General features: G+C 50.9%; 1 long non-coding RNA gene across 1 annotated transcript; it reads left to right on the top strand.

The window, feature by feature from the left end:
* Positions 1–2,351: 2,351 nt before the first annotated feature.
* LOC123803894 (uncharacterized) lies at positions 2,352–6,332 on the top strand. The gene is made up of 3 exons (XR_015722356.1): positions 2,352–2,620; positions 3,413–3,524; positions 5,879–6,332. It is a non-coding gene; the product is annotated as an uncharacterized LOC123803894 (long non-coding RNA).
* Positions 6,333–7,552: the final 1,220 nt, after the last annotated feature.

Genomic DNA, 7,552 nt, shown 5'->3' with positions numbered 1-7,552 from the left:
TTAAGTATAATGTTAGCTGCTCTTTATTAAGTTGAGAGGGGTTCCCCTCATTCCCAGATTGCCGCGTTTTTATCAAGAATTGGTGTTGAATTTCGTTTCATGTTTTATCCGCATCTATGGCCCTGGAACAGGGCAAGTACTGGGAGAGGCTGGGTCCTGGCAGTTGGGGTACGAGACATTGTCTTCCAAGCCCTCTCCCCCACGGGTGGACGTCTCCCCCTGACGGTAGAGGGGAGGCGCCTGGACGGCTGGGCCAGGAAGGGGCCTGTCTGGCCGCTGGGGTCCCCTCCGTGAAGAGACACCGGAGGCCTGTTGAGCACAAGCCCAGGACCCCATCAAGCAGCCACTTGAAATGGTGGCCGACGTTTCCTAGTTTAAAGCTAACGCCTCAGACAGATCTGGGGCGCTGTGCTCCCGCCACCCTGGGGCCGTGTGTGTCCCAGTGCCTACGGTTGGCCGATGGGGTGTGTTTCTCACACGCTTGCATGGACACTTGGGGTGGCCAGGGACCTGCGTCTGTCGGAGCCTGGTCACGGGAGCCGGCTGTTGGCCGGGCGAGGCCTTTGCCGATTTCAAGCCCCACCGCAGAAGCGTGCCTGTTCCCCGAGCAGGCGGAGCTGGAGGAAACGGTGCTGGGGGCCACCCTCCAAAAAGACCCCCGGGGACCCCACAGGCAGGCAGTCCACATGGGGATGACGGTCGTCAGCTTAAAGCTGCCTTGTCAGGAGGAATTTCCAGGCATTTCCCCCACCTTGGAGGCTATGCCGTTGGTGGGAACGGGTGAGCCCACGGGCTGGGGTGTCCGGGCTGCTGAGGTTGGTGGCCGGCGTGTGTAGGCACCAGCGACCCCAGACAGGCCAGTGTCCAGAGGGGCTGGGACCCGGAAGGGGCCATCGGGGTCCAAGGAATCTGGATAATTCCAGGCTCTAACCTGCTCCAGTGCCTATCAGGGGGCAGGGCCCCTAAAATGAGCCACACTGGGACATTGATTACTTGCAATTAGCCTGACTCACGACACAGCCGGTGCGAGAATCCGTCCCGCGTCAGCCTCCGGGTCGGAGAGGAGCAGTCGTGTGCGAGTCCCTTTTCTCTCTAAACTCAGATCGGCAGGAGAAAGGACTTGCAGAACCAGCTCCTTGGGCTTAGCGACTCTGGTAATTTGGTAGGTTCTCTGGGCCGACGGACCCATTTCCTCCCAGACGGGCTCGCCGTTTACCCTTTTGCGTATTTGTCATAAAGAGGAATTACCGTGGGGAGATCGCAGCCATCGGACCCACCAGCCTGCTGTTGAAGCCGGGCTCGACGGGCGCATTCCCAGACTGCGGTGGGTCCCCCGCGTGGAAACGGGGTGAGGCGTTTGCTTTCCTGTGTCCCGAGCGCTGGGCTTCGTCAGCGGTGAGGATACTCTCTGCCTCCGCCGTCGGGAGGGTGCACCTGTCACCAAGAACTGGAGACCGGGGTTCTGTGACACGTGGTCGCAGCCTGCTGCCGGGCCATCCAGCTCTCCGCGGAGTCCGGCAGGAGAGGCGCCAGCGCATGCGGGACCGCTGTCCTCTCGACCCTTGCTGTGTGTCAGCGCGGGAAGGATCCACTCCAGGAGCTCCTGCCCGATGTCAGGGGTGAGTAGGGCTGGCGCTGGAGGCCGCTCACATTTGGGGGAGCCTGGAGACCCCACGCTCAGCACCCCGTCCTCACTCGTGGGTACGAAGGCCTTGGCTGTCTTAGACTGTTCCGGAGAGTAAACATCCGGGTCAGGGAGGCTGCATCCCGTGTCCACGGTGAGCCTGGAACGCTGTCTCCGGGTCTTTCCATAAAAAAGCTTATTGCTTTGAGTCCCTATTGAGATTAACAAGCTCCTGCCCGGCTCTGGCCCCGTGATGGACCCTTTAAATTGGCTCTATTGGAGAGAAAGCAGCTTCTCTGTAGAGAGTTCTTCATTGTCTGAGGAGTGGGACGGTCAGCCTCAGGGACTCCCTGGACAGGACAACAGAATTGAGAATTAGGACAGAAGTGAATGTCCTTCCAAGCTAAGCTCCCCTTCCCAGAATCTGGCCCATTGGCCCCTTTGGACTTGCCGTTCCCCGCACGGTTTATGGAGAGCCCTCTGGCCTAATCCCCGGGCCCCATGTTGACCGGGAAGTCGTGTCCGTGCTCGGAGCGAGGCAATGAGGTTGGCCATTGCTGGTTCGGTCCGGGCTCTGTCCTCAGGCTCAGCCTGCCTCAGACCTGCGCAGTGTCCTCTGCAGATGGATCCCAGACCCCTCCCCACCACGCCAAAAAGAGGTGAGGTCTCCAGGACCGCAGCAGATCCCTTAAATTACAAGGCCCATCTACCTCCACTTCCAGGCCCTCCCAGCTGTGGGGAGAAAGATGAGTGTCCGTTGACACACACGCTGTCCCCCATCGAGGAAGCCGAGGACCAGCGTCCGTCTGAGGCCTTCCTACCAGTGACCGGGTGACGCCCCTTATCCAGGCACTGATAGGAGCCAACGTTGAATTTGAACTCAGAAAACTTTAGATTCGCAGCTTGGTTGGCGTTCGTCCTGATAAGAAGCCGCCAAGCGAGGTGAGAAAGGCGGCCGGGCCCGTGACACCCAGGCTGTCACCCAGCTCTACTCGGGTGAGTAGAAACCGCGCTCTGTCTCGCGAACCCCTGCAGAACCAGAAACGCAAATCTAGAAGCAAGTGAAAGCCCACCTACCTTTACCAACCCTGACCCCTCACCCGCTCCGCTCCGAGGCTTGTAGGTGGTGCAGAAAATGAGGGTACGGGACAAAACCACGGCGCCGGCAAGGAAAGGAAATGTAAAAAGCAATTACCCAAAACGCTTAGCACCATAAAGCGTGCATTCGTTCTCTGTTCCTTAACGTTATAAACCACCACGTCTCTCAAGTGTGAACACAGCCCCCACCTGCCTGAGAGGGAAAATCAGAACCGGCAGAAGGGCTCTGCCCCCGCCCCAGACCCCCGCCTTCTGAGGACTGTGTCCAGGGACAGACACAAACCTTACGATCTCGTCCACACACACCGAACGGCTTGAAGCCCCGGGAGCCACTAGTTTCAATTATTCCAACTGTTCTTTTAAACAGAAGCTCCAAGAGCTCCGTGTTCGTCTGTATGCATGTGGTAGTAAGGTATTATTGCCAAAATTAGTCTGTGAAAGGGCTCTATTTAATTGGCCTAAAGATAATTGATCACTTACATACCCTTAGTATTCATAAAAATTCTCAGAAACTAAATCCGAATGGAGTTCACATGATCTGGGGAAATATTTGGTAGTCAGACAAATTTAAGGTTGTGGGTTTAATGAAAAGTTTTCAGTCTTTAGACTTTAGAGTTATGAGCTTTAGAATTAAACTCACTGGACTTTCAGTAAGCCCAGGAAGAATAAAAGCTTTATGATGTTACCCAGGTTCCAAACTTCCTCACCAACGACGACAAGACAGGTGGCGAGAATGGTGGACTTGGCCGGACAGCTGGCTTGTGCAGGTTTCATGGCTGTTGAGCACCCGTTACCTGAACAGGTAGGTAGGAATGAGGTGTTTGCGGGTAAACTTGAGAATTTCCCCAGGTCTTCTGGGTAACCTGAAACCTTGACATTTTGCTAAGTGAGGAGTTGAAGCCATCAAAAGCTTAGGAGACGGAGCAGGGACTAGATTGGACCCCCTCGCTGCCCAAACCGCCAACACCAGCACCCCGGGTCAGCAGCGCCCCGTGAGCGCCGGGGCTCCCAGGAAAACCGGAACGCTGTGCCCGCGGACGGGACCTTCTGCAGGGGACGGAGGGACGGAGGGACTCCGATGGCGGCGAAGACGGGTCCAAACCAGCCCGCAGCACGATGGGGCCCGGTGCCCAGCTCCGTCCTGCCGCCCCCGGATCCCACAGTAAATCACGCCCGGGAGACGGACGTGCCCACGAGCCACGCGACGGGTGCAGGAGCACGCTGTGCGCACTGTCTGCCCGCGCTCAGGCGTCCCCCTCCCCCGGTCCGTGTGCGAGTCAGCCCGAGGACACCGGCGTCCTGGCCACCGGCACGTGAGCGTCAGCGCCATGGAGGCCGCGCCTGAGCTCCCACTGGGCCTCTGGTCGCTGCTGCTGCCTGTAGAGCCCGAGCGCCTGGATCCCTCCCAAGAAGGTAAAATAATGAAACCCTGGTTGCTCAACCTTGGCTGAGCTGCCGTGGGCTCCTTATCCCAGAGAAAGCAGATACACTGGGGTCTGTTAGTAAACCTTTCTCAGGCCCCATTGAAGGACTGTGTGCTCAAGGAACACAGGCTTGTAGGAACTATGAAATGTGGTCGTCGCGTGGCCGACGGAAGAACGCTGGCCTAAGAGTGCACGGGCCGCCACGTCGTGTCCGCTGGACGTTCAGGTCCTACGGGTTAACATTGTGCTTCACGTAGGTGGTTAAAGATCCTAAAAATATTAAGGGAAGCACCCCTGTGTGCAAGAAAAGTAGGGTATGTGCTTTAGGTAAAAATGGATTTCTTGTGTGGAGGAAAAGTAATGTAATTTGTCCTACTGTGAAACCGGTTATTTTAAGGGCAAAAACTTAGGACAAAATCCGCATGGGGCTCCTTGCTCGGGGGGAGCCTGCTTCTCCCCCTGCTTGTGCTCGGTTTCTCTGACAAGTAAATGAATAATTATAGAACCTTTAAAAATGTGTGGTCAAAGGGGCTTAGATTCGTTTAGCAAGTTTTAATATCAAAAGGAAGCTCATGCGAAATTAAAATTTGGTTTTTCTCCGTTAAAAGGAAAAGGTTTTCTAGGGTTACTGGTCTGCTTTCTAGAAGGAATTGTAAACAGGTTTTTCTTTCCCTTTCGTGTCGTCTGCCTAGAAAAACAAAGCTCCTGTGTTTTGTCTTTATTACTTAGGGGAGCTGTGAACACGGGGCTGACGTTCCCCCGATGTACCCTAAGAAAAATAAACACTAATTCAAAAAGATATGCTCATGGCAGCACCATTTACAAGACATAAAAGTGACCTACATGTCCAATGATAGATGAATGGATAAGATGTAATATACATGCACAACGAAATATTACTCTGCCATAAAAAGAAAGAAATCTTGCCGTTTGTAACAACACAGACCTAGAGGGTGTTATGCTTAGGAAAACTAAAACGTACAGATTTACTTATATGTGGTATCTAAAACACAAAAGAACAAAAATAAACCCAAACCAGAGTCATAAATAGAACAGACTACGGCACGCCGAAGGAAGGGGGTGGGGGGATATGCCAAGTAGGGGAAGAGGGTTAAGAGGTATGAAGTTCCAGCTATAAAGTAAATGAGTTGTCGGGAGGAAAGGTACAGCACAGAGAACATAGTCCGTGACACTGTGGTAACAGCAAACGGTGACTACACTTAGCACGGGGAGTACTGCACATTGCGGAGACTTGTCCGATCACTATATTGTACAACTGAAACTGAAGTAATATTGTGTATCAACTATACTTCAAAAATAAAATTTCCAACTTCAGTCTGTGATTCCTTATGAAAAGGTCTAGCAAAGCAGATTTAAAACAGTCTGTATGATAGGTTGCTTTCCTTTTGTACTGTTAGAAATAAGCCAGCTTATTGAAACTAGATCTAATTTGCAAACAAATTAGTTTTGCTGTGGTTGCTGTTGATAGACATGGGAGTTGTTGAGAGAAACATAATGATTACGCTGTCACTATAATACATACTTCTGGGTATTAGATTCTAGTGCTGTTAATTGTTTTGAGATTTTGATTTCTATCTGCAAACATTTTGGATCCTGAATTCTTCCAGATTCCTCTAATGTCAGACTATAAATCTGCAAACTAACATTTACCATTTTCTTCCATCTTTTCATTTGAAATCACTGAACACGGAAACTGCCCCTTTTCCTGAAGTCTTGCAAACCGAATATGAACGACTGGATGTACACTTCACAGAAACCACTTCAATAGCTGATACACAGACCATCTCTGAGCCTGTTGCTGTGTGGGCCACTCACAGACATCACCAGAGACATTCCAACTGCAACCAGGGAGAGTTCTCCAATTGCCACTGCTTGCCTTCACTCCATCTAAAGATGCTTCGACCCTGACGTCTAGAAATCCTCTCGACTGGCCACTCTCAGAACGCAGAAGCTGGTGTATCATTTGCTCCACTCATTAACCACTGTTTCCATAGAAATGCCTTTTATTTAATACCTGATTATTTAATCGTCCTGCAAATTCCTCACAGAGTTATGCTTCTTTGTCTAAAATGTACAAAAGCTGTCTGCCTTGGTCATTTTCTGCATCTCAATTTCATCTTAGACCTCTGTGCCCACGTAATAAAACTTCGGTTTTCTTCTGTTCATCATGTCAAGTTAATTCTTTTTTTTTTTTAATTTTTTTTTTATTTTTTTATTAAAGATTTTATTTTTTATTTATGTGACAGAGACAGCCAGCGAGAGAGGGAACATAGCAGGGGAGTGGGAGAGGAAGAAGCAGGCTCCCAGCCGAGGATCCTGATGTGGGACTCGATCCCGGAATGCCGGGATCACGCCCTGAGCCGAAGGCAGACGCTTAACGACTGCGCTACGCAGGCGCCCCTCATGTCAAGTTAATTCTTAAAGCAGGTAGAACTCTGAAAGACATAGAAAATGTTTTCCTCCCCCGAACCAGTAGTCAAGCCTCCTAGGTGTCACTTACGGAATGTACCCTGGAAAGACAGAGTAGGTTCCTTCACCTTTGTGTTCAGGAGGAATAAGTCCATCTGTGTGGAGGGACAGATTTAAGCACATATGTGGACGCCCAAGACCTCACCCCTGGCACTGGACTCTCAGACACATGTAGGTCTAGGTACTTGGCTTCCTTGACCTGCACAGCCCCCACATCCACAGTCCACAGCCCATCAACTGCCCTTGAGCATCTGGGGCCTCCAGAACTGGAGTGCTCTGGCCAGTCCCCGGTGACCTGCATAGCCTCCAGTGCAGAGGAAGCCCACCCTGAATAACTCTCTGATACAGCAGCTAATTAAAGGGTTACAAGGAAAATTCAGCCCAGGGTCATGGCTCACTGGACTCCTAACAACTGGTGATAGACCAGCCTCTACGAGTAGGTGCCTTAAATCTCCCCATTTGGAAAACAAACTGAGGGCTTCAGAGGGGAGGGGGTGGGGGAACGGGATAGACTGGTGATGGGTAGTAAGGAGGGCACGTATTGCATGGAGCCCTGGGTGTTATACGCAAACAATGAATCATGGAACTTTACATAAAAAACTAGGGATGTACTGTATGGTGACTAACATAAGAAAAAATTATTATAAAAAATTAATGAAAAAATAAAAAAATAAAGTAACACAATGTTATTTGTTAATTATATCTCAATAAAAACAAGAACCAGAAAAGGAAAACATTCTTGGAATGCATAAAATAGGACATATTCAAATAAGGGAAAATATTTAAAAACCCCTAAAGGAACAAATTACTGTGTGTACTATTTCACATCACAGGCCAATCTGGGGGGTTAAAAGTCACACAAACCCTATAGATTTACAATAGTTTTAGGAATTTAAAACTACAGAAATTGAGCGAA

This window comes from Ursus americanus, chromosome 30 (genome assembly GCF_024610735.1).
Source record: "Ursus americanus isolate L20-20 chromosome 30, mUrsAme1.1.p, whole genome shotgun sequence".
In the NCBI taxonomy this organism is placed as follows: Eukaryota; Metazoa; Chordata; class Mammalia; order Carnivora; family Ursidae; genus Ursus; species Ursus americanus.
Note: the sequence above shows the minus strand (reverse complement) of the source record. Positions and strands in the feature narration are given on the sequence as shown.